This window comes from Phalacrocorax carbo, chromosome 9 (genome assembly GCF_963921805.1).
Source record: "Phalacrocorax carbo chromosome 9, bPhaCar2.1, whole genome shotgun sequence".
Lineage (NCBI taxonomy): Eukaryota > Metazoa > Chordata > Aves > Suliformes > Phalacrocoracidae > Phalacrocorax > Phalacrocorax carbo.
The window spans coordinates 36870568-36887184 of NC_087521.1; the positions used below are offsets into that span (position 1 = coordinate 36870568).

The following is a 16617-nucleotide window of genomic DNA, read 5'->3' on the forward strand; positions in this document are numbered from 1 at the left end:
TGCACATTGTTAAAAATCCAGGCTGCTTCGTGTTTTAAGAAATACCAAATTGTTTAGACTAAAGAGAGAAAAAACACACGTTTAAAGACTGAAATAGTTATATTAGCACGCAGTCTTGTAGAAGTGCTACAGCCTCTGGTGTGCTTTTCTCTTTGCTCTTCTGCTCGAAGGAAAGTCTGATTTTGTTCAGGTAAAGGAATACCTAATGGGATAGATAAGAACACTGGAGAATTTTTAGAAACTAATTCCCAGCAACCAGGGATTGATGGCGACTCTTACACCTTTAGTCAAGTACGATCTGCAGACTGTTTGAAAAAAAGCCCTCTGGCTTTAGGAAACCACCAGTTCCTAAATTATTGCAGCTCAAAGCATGGGGGATACTGCTGGAATTAGCATCCACTCTAGAGCAAGGCCACACGCCTACTGTGCATGCGCTCACCCTCTGTGTTGCAGTGGAGAGCCTCCTTCCCACCCTTGAAGGCTGGAGTGCAGCAAAGGAAGGTAAGAACTGGTACGTGATGGAGATAAGAGGAAGCCCCCTGTCTGAATGGTGGGGAGAAAGGAGATAAAGAGAGGTTTGAGGTCAGGGACGAGGACTTTGGGGCATCTCAGTACACACAGAGGGACCCACCTCTGATCTCAGAAACTTCCCACCATTTACCAAAACGCATGGAAAGCTGCCTGCCCCAAAAAAGACTCAGCTCTGGGGCACCCAAGGGTTGTCTACTCCTTGGCCACAAGGAACAAGGAAAGGTTTGTTTGTGTCTCTCATGGCAAGCAGGAGATTGGGGCCAGCCAAGACAGAAGGACGGTCCTTTTGAAAATACTCATCCTTCTCTAAAACCTGCTCATTTTTGCAGCCCGGTTCATCTTTCCAGCGCAGGGTAACATTTGAGAGACTTGGAGGAAACAGGAAAAGAAAGGAACAGGGTTAATATTACTTTTAATGTAAAAAAGTGGGTATTTTTTCCCTTAGCTAGTCAAAGACTTCCAGCTTTGCAAAGGTGAGAACTTGCAAAAATAATTTTTAAAAAAAGAAGGAAAAATTCAAGCATTTGAAACTAGCAATTTAAATGAACAAATCCTGATAATTTGAGAAGACAATTTGGTTGAACGCATTTGAAAGGTTACATCCATTGGTCACATAACATTTGACTAGGAGGAATTTCTGCGGTGGATTTAACTTTCTAGGCCATTTTCAGAAAAGTCTGAGGTTTTAAGGTTCACGCTGAGGCTAGATATCAAAGCTATGTTTCATTCCAGTTGCAATGCAATCTGCTGCAGTTTGACATGATTTAGACCAGGGTAACAGCAACAGCATATGAAGAGATGGAGCACCCTGAGCATGAGCACCCTTCTATCCACCCCCTTTTTTTTCCCCTCAGCCTGATTTTTATAACAGTTGGTTTCACAGGAACGTTCCTTACCATGAATCCCTTGAAGGCCCAGGCTAGAGCAGCAGTAAATCATCTCTCCTGCAGTGGTCCACGGCTGTAACTCAGACCCTGAGTAGAGCATGAGCCTAGCTGTGTCCTGCAGCAAGAGCAGGCATATCTGGAGCTTTAAAACCAACAACGAGGGCACAGGCCAAAGCCTAGCTGAATGCAAACGAACAAAACTCAAGCAAACAACTAAACTGGGCTTGGTCAAGGAAAGGCGAAGCGGCTAAACAGACCTAGTGAGGAAAGCCAAGAAGCACCTGTGAACACCAGTAAGGAAATATAAGCAGCACCTCCTGGTGCTGCTGTCACTGAGACCAATGACAAAAGCCTCCCAGATTTCAGGGGAAGTTTTCCCTCCTGCAAAAAAGCTCCAAACCGGTGAGGAGGAGGATGAGCATGCTCCGTAAGAGGGCTTCAAACGCAACATTAGTTCTGTGCCTTGTAGGAAGGAAGACAACAACTGCAGGAATATTAAAACTGTTAGAAAACTGTCTCAAGCTGTCCTACAAATTATCTCCTGCTGTTTGAGCTCTCCAAGATTCTGAAAGTAGAATAATTTAAGTACAAATACACTGTATACAATCTTTAAAACCACTTCAGGTGAACTCAGAAGGACTTGGAGAAAATATTATTTATCATCCTATAGTGATAGAATGAGGCAAATTGCTGATGTCATCAATTCTTTTCTCTTTTAGCTACAAACAGTAGGGTTCTCGGACGCACAGCTTCAGTCAAATGAAATTCAGTATAGGTACCATGACACTATTTTAAGTTTATTTGATTCATTTCTTGCCAGATTCCATTTGCTGAGGCTTGGGTTTTTTTTTTTCTTTTCTGCAGGAGAATCACATTAAAGCATTAGCTATGGAAGTGGAATTTGGAGATGGTGATCTTTAAAATAATTGATGTAGGGAAGCTAACCCTGAATATAGTAAGTCAACCGCCTGCTCAATTTAACAATTACGTGTTAAAGCTGGCTCAAATAAGAACAAATCTTATGTCAGGGAAGCTTTTTTGGAAGGTCCATTGTCCCCGGATGGAAAGGATGATAACAACATAAGGCTAGAATGGTTCCTTGGGTAATCGAGTTAGCCCAAACTTTAACATCACTGTCTCCTGGATTATAAAGTTACTCAGCTGTATCACAGGTTAAAAGTCTAGCACCGAGTGCCTGATTTGCATATAGGAGGATGCTTGCCACTGAATTCTGGCAGTGCTGGATCAGCCCCTGAACAATTTCTGTGTGCAGATTTATTTCTAAGTCTTATCTGGGAGCTGAGATTTTTCATCAAGGATCATCAGCATACAGAAATCGTTGAGACTTCCTTTGGCAGTTGAGGATGCTGTGCCTGTATTTCACTTATTTTCCTCATTTGCAGCACTGCTCCAGGAGAAATCACCTCTTCTACTCAAATCAGCAGGTCCCTAGACTTCTCTGTATAAATTCAACAGCTGGGCGAGGGACTAATCCTGACACTTCACTGTATGAGTAGTCCAGCCTAGTAACACCCACTAAGCTGGGGTGAAGGCCTAGGTTGCATGTACAAGAATAATAAAGGAATGCTCCTTTCCTCTGCAGACTGGAACACGATTTAACCCATCTAATTAGGTCCTTTTTCACTCAGAGATAGAAGTCAGCTTTCATTTCTCTGTATTATTTCTTCAGTTTACTTAGTAATTAAAGTCATTGCACAGCTCAGATCACCTGAGTGACCTGTCACCTTGAAACCTCTGCGTTTCTGCAGCACTGAAAGAGCAGCAGAGAAATCAAGAGGTACAGACTTGAGTGATTTGCTGTAAATGCCAGCCCCTCCAGCTGACTTGTTGATGTATATGTTAGATATAGCGGCCTGGTGGGTGTGCTGAACTGACTGTTCCAGAATGTGAGAATTGTTAATCACTGTATTTACCAGATCCGACCCCAGATGCCTTTGGAGTTCATCAGTACAATCTGAAATATTCTGCTCCTGAAGACATCTTGCTACAGAGGGGTTTAGCAACACGTAAGAAAAATAGAAGAGGAAGGTTATGCTTAAGAGGCAGTGGAAGCTAACTCTGGCAGGCTCCCAGGGTATGGAAGAGGAAAGAAAATCCCTACAACTACAGAAAAGGCTACCCCAAACATTGTTGGAATTCATTTGATTAAGACAGTTATCAGGCGTCATCAGCAGGTGAGAAAGAAATAAGCGAGAAAGCAAAAGCTAAAAAGATCAGACCAAGAGCAGGGCCGGAGCAGCAGGGAAAGAAGTCAGCAATCAGCAATTAATTTAAGTTCCCTTTCCCCTTAAGACTTCACATGAAAAGTCATCACACCATGTGGGACCCATCCTTCAGAGAGAGGTCTCTAATCAAAGAGTGGTAATTAAGGCCAGCACAGCAAGAAGACCCCACACCAAGTAGGGAACATCCTCCCCACACAGCTGCCCGCACCAAGCTTCACAAGGGATTTTATACTCTAATGATGCTTGACTGGTCCACCTTAGGCCATACTCTTAGGAGGAGTGTGCCTGGAGTCGGGGTCAATGTGACTTTAGTTGCCTTGCGATGGTCTGAGCAGTTGGAGAAGGGTGGCTTTCCCCTGCTTGGGTCACCAGCAGTTGCTCACCTGGCGTGACTCACAAGGATAGGCAATAGCTTGTTATACAGAGCTGTGTTGGGGTGCTTTGGGAACTCCCAATGGCTGGTGTGGGGCTGGACGGGGAGGTGAGATGTGAAGGTTGAAGTGGGAGATAAAATACCTGCTAGGACAGAAGCCTTTTAGCCTGAAATTGTCAAACTCAATGAACATTCTCATAGTTCCTCCATTTTCATCTCCTGGAGTGTCATCCTCCTCTTCATGCTTTCTTTTTAAATCTCTCTTGCTCTCATTACGTTGACTGATGTAGTCTGGATAACTGTCTGCCCAGGCTAAATTCAAAGCAAATTGGAGTGTCCTGCTTGCTGGATGCAATTGCTGCATGTGTATGCTCACTTAGTGGGATTAAAGGAAAGTAAAAAAACCTGGCACACCTGTTTCAGGGCACAAACCTCAGAAAACTTCATACCTGCTGGATCTTCAAGTTGTTTTGCTTGTCGAGAGCCCGGTGCCAGTCTGGAACAAGACTGTACAGTAAACAGAGTAAGGAGCATCCTGAGCTAGTATTTACCAACTGGAGGTCAAGAGAAAATGACAGAAATGAAGCTCAAGACCACTGAGAGACTCTCCTGGGCGTGCTGGGAGTGAAGTACTTGCTGGTTGGCTGCGTGCTGTGTTGTGGTGAGTGTAACTTTGCTAAGGTCCCATCTCTCTTGCCAAATCCTTCTTGGCAATACCATACCAGAAACCTCTTAATGAGGGGAAAACCCACTGCTCCTTTTGTATCATCTCTTCTCTAGGCAAGAGGGGGTCTGTGCAGTCCTGCCCTGAGTTTAGCTGGGATTTAGCATTAGTCAAGAGCTATTTGGTGGGCACCTAGTGCACTGCAGGCTAGTGCTTGCCTCCCTGGCTGTCCAGGGCATCCTGACTTTCAGCTGTGTTATAAGATCACTGGACTGAAAGGCAAATCCTGGGTTAATGAATGTGGCCCATCTCTGGTGCACCAAGTGTGACGTGAGGACACCTAGGTCTGCTTTTCCTTCTCACTAGTAGGGGAAACTCTTCCAGAAACTCTTCCCTACCTGCCAGGAACTTTCATCTTATTTCAGCCTATGTAGAGTCAAAGTCACCTTAAATCCACTTAAATCCACTTACCTTTGTGCTTTCATTGCTCACTGGAGCAACTGCCAGTGCCATGGGAGGGAGAGACAAAAATCAGGCTCTCCCAGTATGAACATGATTAGAGCACTTTCCCTCCTTGTTCCTGCTGTATTGTTGGTGATGGTTAACAAAGCCTCACTTAGCACTGATAATTATGAGACTTCTTTAATTACACAATAGGAAGGGTGAGAACCAGTGGAGGAAAAAGCTGGGGAGGGAGACCGTAGGATGCTGCAATCACAGAACTGAACGGCCCAAGTGGCTTCAAGCAAAATGTCCTGAGGATGATACGTATCTGCCCAAGCTCTGAATCGCCAAACCATTGCATCGCTTCCCCTTTGGGTCTCTTAAATGTGTCCTGCAGATGTTTCATGGTAGGTACTAATTCTCCTTTCTGGTCCCCATTTTCTGCTTTCTCCTTCCCATCTTTACATTTTTTTCCCCCCAATCCAGTAGCATTTAAGACCTATTCATAACAAGCTTTAAAAAAAATGGTTAAAAATCAACTTTTGCATAAATGCTTGGCTTTTATTAGAGATTTAGCCTGTGACAGCACATGAAAACCATGCAGTGAAGCCTCTTCTGCTTTCCTTTTATCCACGAGGAACTTACCATCTTGCTTCTGTGTGCATTGCCTTTCTTCTCTGTTGTGCAGCTCTGCAAAGGTCAGTGCTGACCTGTGGCAGAGCCGCAGCTGTGCTTTGATTCTTTCTGCATTCCATCTCTTCAGATAACTTTTAAAATTGTGAAGCTCTATTGTACACCTGGAGATGATCTTTGTGGGTCTGACTCAAAGCCCGTTTATGCTGCATCATTAACCCTTTTAAACCATGGTAAGGAAATGGCCTCAGATCACGGGACACCTGGATGAACTGAGAGACAGGGGTGCATTGGGCATCCACAGCTTCATTTGGGCAGACTCCTGATACCAATGGCTGCATGCAAAAAAACCTCTCAAAAATCTTTGTTTCTAAGTCAATATAAGCAAAAGCAGAAACTGCTTTAGAAATCAGATTGTTTTCCCTAAAGTATTTCTGTATTTCAATGTACTTAGAAATCGTGTAAAAGGCACTCAGCTGGTGATATTCTCCATAAGTTGCACTGTAATTAGTGCATTGACTCCTGTCTCTTGAGAATCAGACCTAAAATGCACATACAGTAGAAAATTCCTGCAAAATAAAATATAGCCACAATAACAGCCTTTCAGAAAATAAGTAAACAATAAAGCTATTGTTTTCTCCCTGACTCTGGCACAACTAATTAAGCGTATTTATCTGACTAAATAGTTTGGTGTACTGCTATAAAATGATTCCGCATTGCACTGGCCCTTGGTGGTAGTTTATTTTTAGTCTCCCTTTGCCTGGCTTGGTTATTTCCACGCAAGAATCGGAACATTTGCAAGTATATTAATCTGAATTTATATTTTTTTTTCGTTTGGGGGCAGCCTAGCTTTTAGGGGTCTTTTTGCTATATTACATGTCCATTCCCAGTATTTTTCTGATTGCTTAGAATAATGGATATTTATAAGCTTAACAGAGGAGCTTTGATCTGCTTGATATCTTTGTCTTTTGACAGTCCAACAAATTGCTTGCCAGTTTATAGGTAGCTTGCCTGACCAGCAGCCCAGCGTTGCAGGAACTGCTTGCTCATTATACTTGGGTGTTGGGTATAATAAGCAGTATATTGAAGTTTTCTCCACATGTTGACGTTTGCCATTGCAAACCCAAAGAAATAGAAATACCCCAGAGAGCTGCTGACAGGTCTGATTCTAAAACAGACCTGGGCAAACCATTTGCAAGAAAAGAAAATGCTCAACAACCTCAAGTGCTGAGTTTTGACAATTTGCCTATTAGTGATTGGTGAGATCTGGGTTTTAAATTTTTATTCAGTGAATGGTCTGTGCTTGGTCTCTGCCCATGGGTTGCTTATATGAAGTATTTGCTTTAATGGCACTGTGAGTTCTGTCTTTGGGCAGTAAAGAAGGCATCCTTCAAATACAAAAGACCAAAAACCCAGAGAGCAAACCAAAAATGCCAAAAGCAGCTCAGAAGGAGAGAGAAAGCACTAAAGATGTCTTTTAGGCTTTTTTTTCTCCCCTTCTCTTTTCCCCCTAACATCTCCTTAATTAAAGCTGATAAATGCCAGTCTAAACTTAAAGGTTTGCTGAGAAGCAGGGCTTAAATGGAGACCAAACAGTAGGAGCAGGACAGAGAAGTGGAGTAACCTCTTTCTTTTTCTGATGAGGATCCAGGAAAAGGAGATACTGAGCCAGTTTCTTCTTCTGTCTCATGCAATGGGTGTTCAAACCCTGTCTTGTGGGAGAAAAAATACTGCCTCTGTTTTCAGAACAGATGAAAGCATTTTAACCCTTCCCTCTGCCTGTTTCTTATTGCATACCTCTAAACGTGTCTTTATAAAGGAGGGACTGTTTTTTGCCTGTTTGAAGGGATTAATGTCCGCACGGAATTGTGCGCATTAAGTGGAGGGTTTATTGATGAGCCCTTTCTAGCAACATCCGCTCTGGACAGTACAGCTCCAAGGTTACCAGTCATGCCGTGAAAAAGCAGTACTTTGGAAGCACTGCATCTTCCTCAACTGAAAAGTGAGCCAATTACCTGTCTGTTCACACAGCCAATGAGCCTTCTCAGAAAGAAGTCTGAACATGCTATTTCTAATGCGCCAGGATGCTTATCACCCTTTGCATCCCATCAGTTTGAGTAATTTCCCACAGGTAGAGAGAGTGATGTTTCAGGGCGATGCATACATGACATCATCTTGCGATGGCACTTACATTGATTAGAACTGAGTTATCTTTCTTCTCTACAAACTGTACCATCTTAAAAATTTGTTATGACTTCAGGTGCCATTTCAGCTCTGTCATATTTCATTAAAAGGTCACATTCAGGTTACGTTAATAGAAGAAAACTTGAGCATCTGCAACTTCCCCTGTATTTACTGCCACTTTCTGTCCACGTGACCTGGATTGTCCGGCTGGTTCAAATACCTAACAAACTACCTCTGGCTACTTGGATCTGTACCATTAGGTTAGAGCATCTTCTGCATTTTAATTGCAGCGCACATTTAATTAACGTGGTGATTCACAGCTCTGGGCATAAAACTAGATTTGTGCAGAACCAGAACTGAGGGGAACCCCCTGAGCCTGACCTCTTCTGGAGACGATTCCCAAGTCTATGGGATTGCATAAAGGAGTTGAGATATGTTCTTTGATATCTCCTTGCCCTTTTGAAAGCTTTTTTTCCATGATGTAGAGATTTCTTATTGTGTGAATCGTTCACCTTTGCAAATGTTTGAAATTCCTTAGAGTTGGGGTCGAGTCAAATGAATTGAAACAACCTAATTGAAAATACTTGCGCTAAACACTACTTTTCATATGGAAGGCAGGTTTCTGACTGAGGCATTTTTTAGCTGAGTCCTTTGGAAACAGCAAATCTAATAACCAGCTCTCAGCAGACTATGGTTTCCCTTGTGTTCAAAGAGACGGGCTGGCTGGTGCTGCCAGGCTGTTGGGCTGCAGTACAAACGGTCCCTCCTGAGCTGTTTTCAGAATCCTCAGATGAATTTTCTTCAAAATTTCCCATTTTTCCCCTTTCAGCACTTGTCCATCCTCCATCATCATAATTTTATTTTTTTTCCCTTTCCAGCCTCCTCTAATAGCCAAGGGAACTTGTTTGAGTCCAGGCCATCTGGATGTTATTCTTTGTACTGAAATATTTGTTGCAAGATCACTTTTCAATTCTCACGCTGTTTTCATGGTTTATTTACAGATGCTAATAGATACCGTGGTGTCACATGCAGCTTTCTTCTCATCTGCAGTAACTCTTTGACACAAAATAAGGAGCTACTATGAGACTGCCTCCTTGGGCCGTGTGTACGCAGTTTTGCAAGCTGTGTGTTGGTGATAATTCGCTAAGGACTCACTGGTGCAACGCCTAAAGGTCTGGTAGGGCTGTACGGCGGGGAGAGCCCTGTGTTCTGTGCTGACATACTGGCAGCTGATGGCACTTCTGATATCCAGAGACAGCAGTTTCTAGAAGTCTAGAGAAATCCAATTCAGCGTGATTCTAGCTCATTCTTCTCTACAGTATCTCCCTCTTCAACAGTATTCAACTTCTCAATGAATGTTTTACTTCCCCTTCTTCTTCTGCTTCTAATAAGTTTATTGTTCCGATATATAACTTGGTGTCTGTCCTGTACATAAATCAGCCCTTGTCTTGCTACTTGTTTTCAACAGAGCAGCAAAACCCAAAAGCAAACAGGGACTGAATGAGGCTTAATGAAAAGCATTTCATAAAAGGCAGCTATTGCTGTAAGTTAGGAGCGACACAGATAGGCCTGGGGGGGGGGAGCAGGGCACGGCAGGCTTCAGGCATCTCCACGGTGATTGACCACTTCCAGGTTTTGCTCTCGGGGGCGGACTGCTGACCTTGGGCCTTTGAGGTGACTGAATCAGCGGTTCCTCTGGGAACCGTCATTATCATTGATTTTTGGAAAGCAGCTTTGATTCTTGAATGTTTTGTTCCAGGTGTATGGCCGGGCTGCCACGTTTGAGCTTGAGCTGTGAGCTTGTTGGATGACCTTTAATGAAGGGGAAAGAAAGGCCAGCATCGAGCCCGGCGAAGCAGCGGTCATTTGAACAGTCACAGCAGACAGCTAACATCAGAAATGATCACAGAGGAAATCTGGAGACTTCACTTCATATGGGTTTTTTTGGTGTTTCAGTAACACTGGATGGAAAGCAGCTCCCCTCTGTTGTGGTTTATATCAGATCCGGAATATTCTGGTTTTTCCCTAGAGAGACAAGGAGCAGTTTGCCTGTGAACCAAACTTTAAGATTAAATTTCAGTGTCTTGAGGAACAAAAGTCTTCCTTGAGAAATGTCACAAAACATTCCCAGATCATTTACTATGTCTCCTGCTGCCACAGGGGAGACACTAAAGGCCAGTGACATTGAGAAATAAGGATAACAAAACGCAGACCACCGGAATCAGCAGAACGCCAAGGATAAGCTGGAAGCTGAATGATCCAAATTGCTGTTATGTGCTGAGTTAGACTGCTGAAAGAAACATAATGAAGGACCAGCTAGACAAAAGGTCCTGCAGGGTGCAGAAAAAGCTGCTGAAAGCTGTTGCTCAGCTGAATGCAGATGAGCTCAAAAAAGCACCCGAAACTGGTATGGGAACATGCTCCTCTCTGAGGACTCCTTGTGAAGGAGGAGTGGGATGTTCCCCAGTGGGCTGGAGACAAATAGGCAAACAGTTTCCCCCTGGAATGAAGAGCGTCACTGAGAAATAAAAAACATCTTGAGCATAAGAAATGCATTTGGTGCCAAGTCATACTGGCCCACCTGTAATCCTCCCAGCACAAATCCACTGACCTGCAAGGCTCACTAAATACAGAAAGGAAGCAGAAAGAGAGAAATAGTTACACAAATGCCTCAGAAATCCATGCTGACCCTTTAGCCAGAGGGCAGCAAATACTGTAGATGAGCAAGGAGCCAAGCGACTGTTGAAAGGGAAAGATTTTAGTGCACATTAGCTTCCCCCTATCAAGAGTAAAGGCTTTTCGGGCTGGATGTCCAGAAATGCCGTTACTGTTCTAGTTGCAGACCATTCATGATCACAGCACCCTGAAATTTAGGGACTAAGGCTCTAATAGATATAACTAAAAATGCTAGGCAAGGCGTTAGCTGTTACAACAGCAGAAGATGTCTTCCTCACAACATATTGGAGGAAAAAAAAAGCACTGACACGTGAAGTCTTTGACATGGAATAATTTGCTGCGTTCTGTGTAGACCATAACAAGTATTTTAAAAATAATTGCAGGGCTGGGCTGGGTAAATTTAGGCTGGACATCCAATGGCGTTCTCGGCGTTGAAATAAATTTATCGCTGACTTGGAAGTAAGTATGCACTTGGGAAGTGATAGCTGTGGTCTTGCTGCATTTGCTTTGTGCAAACAGAACATGGCACTGGGCAGTAACGTGTGTACTCAGCACCGTTAGAGAGCTGCTTCCCCAGAGCTTATAACAGCAGTCAGCCTAACTCTCTGAGAATACAAACCTGAAGTGGGGAACATGAACAAAGGCTGGAAATTGTTCAGCTACTAGATTCCCTATGGTCAAGAGAAAAAAAATTTCAGGGCTAGACACCGTAATGGTGAAGAAAAGAAGAGGAAGCAGTGACAAAACATGCAAGACGGAGGCAGAGATGATCTTAATGAAGAAAAAAAGGGTGTAAATTATTTTTAATATAGTTTGGGAGTAATTAATAAAGGAAGAAGCAGGGATTAATGAAGTAATGATAGTATTAGATAAAAAAAATAATCTTTTGAAAATACGGTTACAAGAGGAAAAACACCCATCAGTTACAGGTTCAGTGTTAGTTAAGCTGGAATTAATGAGGCAGGAAAGTCAGAAATGCAAAGCAGATATTTCTGTTTTGTATTGGCTGGTATTTGGCTGGCTTCAAAAATGAACGCTTCAACCATACATTGAGATGATTTCGTCAATTTTCACCCACCTACCTGGCAAAAAGAATAGCAGCCCAGAGAAGATGATTTTTCTTTCATGTTATATCTCTTTACAATAGATCCTTTGATAGAGTGCAATCTGTCATTACGCTAACTATCTGTTCAAGCAAAATGGCATCTCTGATATGCTGCGTGGCAGAGTGAATGGCCTAATGGGCATAGAGGGACGCGTCCACAGAGGCTGTGGTTTCAAAAAACTAAAAGGAAAAAAAGGGAAAAAAAGGGAAAAAAGGAGACTTGAGGGAAAAGGATTCTTTTTAACAGGATATGAGAGCCTAACTCCCTTAAACTCCTTTGGAAATCTGAGCCAGAAATCCTATGATTTTATAAGATAGTTTGACTAACTAAGACAAAAAGATTAAACAGGTGCCGATGATGCTGCAGTGGCACAACTAGACATGTGGGGTGTTGGCTTTGAAGGGTGCTGCAGGGAGACAGGCCACCACAGCGGGTGTAACCGCGTGCTGCGTCGTCTGACACGAGAAAGGAAAGATTTTGCCGGGATGACAAATGAAATACAAAAGCTGTAAATAGAGGCTCTGCACTTACATGTTTTGTAGCTCGTAGGCAAAAGGCACAGATGGATTGGAGAGAAATCACTGGCCAAAGCACTGTCAAAACGCTGCAGTTGTGCTACAGCTTAAAAATTGTCATTTTTCATTTACCGATTAAGTGTATAATAGTGTCAACTGTCAAACTTGCAGTTGTGACATGCAATTTGTTACCTGCAGGGAATCTATTTGAAAATGTGTAACATTTCATATTATGTATTAATCACGTGAGACACTATTGCATGGTGCAGATTAACCAGCGTCTGGTTTCCATACAGACTCTGAGAGAAATCTTGCTCTGTGTGTGTGTTGTTTCAATTATACGGTGCTTTTCTTTATTTTTAGCGCCATAGAAATGTGATAATTTGGCTGGAGTAAGTCCAACTGCATTGTAAAGTTAATGAATTTCTTAGCAGATCTTTTTTAAGACTTTCTGTTCAGAAAAAGCCACCGAGCACAAAATTAATTGGGCAGGGTTACAAAATATCCAACTCAGACATTATAGGAGTCAATGAGAGTGGTTGTGTGGAGAAAGGCTTATTGCTTTTATCTCCCTGAATGTCACAGTCATACAGCCAGTGATGATAATGCTTTATATTGAAAATTAAAGGAGTGCTTCGAAGCCAGTTTAGAATGACAAAGGGAAAACTGTTGGTGCAGGGCTAAACTTGGTGGGAAATGTGACTTTCCGTTTCAGCACAGCCCCAGGGGTTTGCTGCGGGCAGACGTTCTCTGACCGGAGCTTTTGCATGTAGGAGCATGAAGTGAGCAGCCTGCACGTGTGGTCTTACCCACCCTTGTGGGACAGTGGGGGTTTCGCCCCAGGGCTCGCTCTGCAGCATCTCTGACACTTCTGCCTGCACTTTACACTGGATTTTGAGTAAGAATCATGGAATCGTTAAGGTTGGAAAAGACCCTTAAGATCACCGAGTCCAACCGCTAACCTGTCACTGCCAAGGCCACCACTAAACCACATCCTCAAGCACCACGTCTACCCTTCCTTTAAATACCCCCAGGGATGGAGACTCAGCCACTTCCCTGGGCAGCCTGTTCCGATGTTTGACAACCCTTTCGGTGGCTTATTCCTCCAAATGCTCCTGACGTTGAGGTGGTTCATTCACTACCGTTTTGTGTGTGGAACAAAGCTGCCAGTGCGCCTGTTGGGGTATTTTTGAGTACAAAAACTCATCATGTGTGAAGATCCTAGTTAGTATCACCTAAAAACAAGCATTGTTAGAGGCTTTGTCACCTGAGTTCTAGCCACTGCTATAGCGAATGGAGCAACAGAAGGCAGAAGTCTTTTCAGCCACAGCCTCTGACCATCCTTGTTCCTCTCCCTGGACCTGGAAGGAAGCCGGACAGATTAATCACCTGCTTCAGCATTTCAGTGAGGAGCCTGATGAGACAGAATGAACCTGGGCCCAGGACCCAAATACAACATGCCAGTGCTCACGTAAGTGCCCATGCAGACAAAGCAAGAGAGCTTCTGAGTGCTGTTTTGGTGGTGTTCTTTAATTCTGGTCCTTTACTCTTCTTAGCCCTGGCCAGGAGTGTGCACCAGGGGTTGGACAGGGGAGAGTGATTGTTCTACCACCTTCCCATCTGGCCCCTTGAACATTTTATGGCAGTCCAAAGGCTCTGCTGGATTGTGCTGTGGAATAGTGGTCTTAAGGGTCCACATTCATCATGCTGTGAACAGAAAAACACCCTCTGGCATAGGCCTGCGGGCCACAGGGAGGTGCATCGGGTGGGATGTGGGAGAGCTGCTCTCTACCAGAAAAAAGCTCTTCCTTCCCAGTAGGCTTCCACTTGCAGCGCCTTTTATTTGTCCTGATAGCATGAAAACAACCCTAAATCTAAGTAGAACTTAGGCCAAAGCGTTTACCAGACTCAGTTTGCTTAAAAAAAAAAAAAGTAGAATGTGTAGTATTTAATATTGTAGTTTTCCATAAAATTTGCATAAGCATAATGTGTGCCCTAAGGCTCCTTTACCAAGGATTCTGTGCATTATCATCATACATATATTAACAATGTGTTTGAACTCTGTAGCAAATTTTAATTTTTCTTTGTCAATATCAATGTTTCCATTGCATACACAGGGTGGAATGAGCTCAGTGTTTTCATTATATTTTTCAATTAACTTTTCTTCCCCTCATCAATGCTGTTGTGGATTAATTCATTCTCTCCACTTTTCTTCAAGAAAAAAAAAAATCATTATCTGATATGAAATATTTCAGTTCCTTGGAAGAAAACTGGCTGTGAAAGGGGATGCTCAATCCAGGTAGCAGCATGCTACCAGCTAAAGGCTTGACCATGTTAATGATCAAACACCAGTGGGTTGGTCACCTCTAGGAAGCCAGATAATTTAATGGCTTAACCAAACTGTAGGAATATCCTGAATCTGACCTTTGTGGGGTTATTAAGGAGGGAGGGCAGCTCAAAGGAAACAACCTGTGGCCTGGGAGCTTTATTCCCTCTCCAGGGCAGCAAATGCATTAGTCCCGTTACTGTAGCATTTCAGAGGAAGGTCCATAAGCACAAGGAGCCAAGAACCATGTTATTAATTATTGAAGGAGTGTAAGGGAAGCTATTTTGCTGCTGGTCTTGTTGGGCAATCTCTCATTCTCCTGCCCAAAGACGGAAACTCCCTGGAAAGCCCCTCCAGAGCCAAGAACAGCTTCGGTGATCCCCTTGGAATTGTCTCAGGCGCAGACATCCCTCCCTCCTGGTGCTGTTTCTGGGGCTCAATGATCCAGTTATTGACATCTGGGGAGGGAAGGAGAGATACCCCTGCTCATACCAAAAGGCTGTCCCATACAGGTGATTTTTCTTTGCTCCTTGTATAGTAGAGTAACTTTGTGAAGCTCACTCAAGAGCAAGCTGGTTTGGTTGCTTTTTGCTGTCTCTAGAGTCAGGTGGGTTGAGCTCAGACGCCTCACAGAAGGACAACCTCTTCACATCTGCTGCCATGAGTAACCCATGGAGAAAGCCCAGCTGCCTGGTCGTAGCCAGTTGTCTCATCTGGCTTGGGACAGCTGGGCCTGAGCGCTGAACAAGCACAAGACAGAAAGCCCCGAACTGTTTAAAGCTCCTCAATAACAATGGCAGAGCAAAGAGGGAAGAAAGGAAGGGTTGGATCTTCTGGGAGTTTCTGGGATGCACAAGTAGGGAGTAGAAACCCCAACTCCCTCTGCCCCTTTTTTCTCCTTGTAAGACCCAGCTGGTACCTCCCCAGCCTGCCATTAAGGTTGCTAGTCCAGGATGTTGTTCAAATTGTACCTCCCTTTCCCTCCATGCATCTGGTGCATCTGCATTGGGAAAATAAGCCATGAAGTCAAGACCTGCTCATTTGGAGGGTGGGTTTTGGTCGTTTTTTTCGCCTTCACAAGCAATTATTTAAGGACACCATTGCCAAACCTGCCTTGTAGGATACCAGCGCTCAGGATGCCTAGTACGGTACACGAGGAACCAGTTTCTCTATGGTCTTCAGAGCTGAACACAGTACACATTCAACACAAGCTTTGAAGCACAGCAGCTCTGCTCCTTAAGGGTAATGCACAACCTCCTCCCTCCTTCTGCAGTCCTTTGAGGCTTGGCTTGAGAGCAAATTGCAGCAAATTGGTGTCCACCCTGCCATGGAAAACACGTTAATTTTTATGTGCTGTCCTGATGCAGAGAGGAGCGATATTTTGGTCTTTTTATATTTTTTTTTTTTCAGGCTGGGGGGGTGTATGAAGATTTGTGTTTTTCGTTCATGGAACTGTCTTTCTGACAGGGGTCTGCACCTTTCAAAGGAATTATTTGTTGTATACCCACAGTGGACTGTTTGTGTAGAGTTTTCAGGAAAAAATCTGTCGATGAAATATGCGGCCATTTAATTTATCCTTCACAGTTGTTCCATGTAAATGAAGAAATGGAAGTCTTTGTGAGCCATCAAAGCTGTGAAATAAATGCACGATTAGCTGCATGAAAGTGCTGAAACCCATTAGCACTCATTTTAGAATAATAATGTACTTCAAGTCTATTTGTTGAAATATAAATACAATTATGTGGAAAGAAATTAATGCACAGTATGAAGTTTCTTTAAGATCTCATAAAATTTTCTGCAGCACAAGATTAAATTAATGAAACCATGTTTTTAGAAGGCAAACAATTAGGATGTTGTATGAAAGTATAGCTAAAATGAAAAAAAAAAAGTTATCACAAACTATGAGCATCAAAGCAGATAAACATTTGTAAAAACTGGTCTGAATGACGAAAGCGCACAGTCTGCCTGTCCTGGCCTTCAGTGGTGTTGCCAGCAGGCAGAAGGGCATGTGGTTTTTTGGGCACGGTTGGAA

The 16617-nt window shown here is 43.4% G+C and overlaps 1 long non-coding RNA gene across 1 annotated transcript; it reads left to right on the top strand.

Annotated features, from left to right (window-relative positions):
• The first annotated feature begins 4463 nt into the window (after positions 1-4463).
• On the top strand, positions 4464-16305 carry LOC135315084 (uncharacterized). The gene is made up of 4 exons (XR_010374536.1): positions 4464-4698; positions 5359-5552; positions 8964-9134; positions 9722-16305. It is a non-coding gene; the product is annotated as an uncharacterized LOC135315084 (long non-coding RNA).
• The last annotated feature ends 312 nt before the right edge of the window (positions 16306-16617 follow it).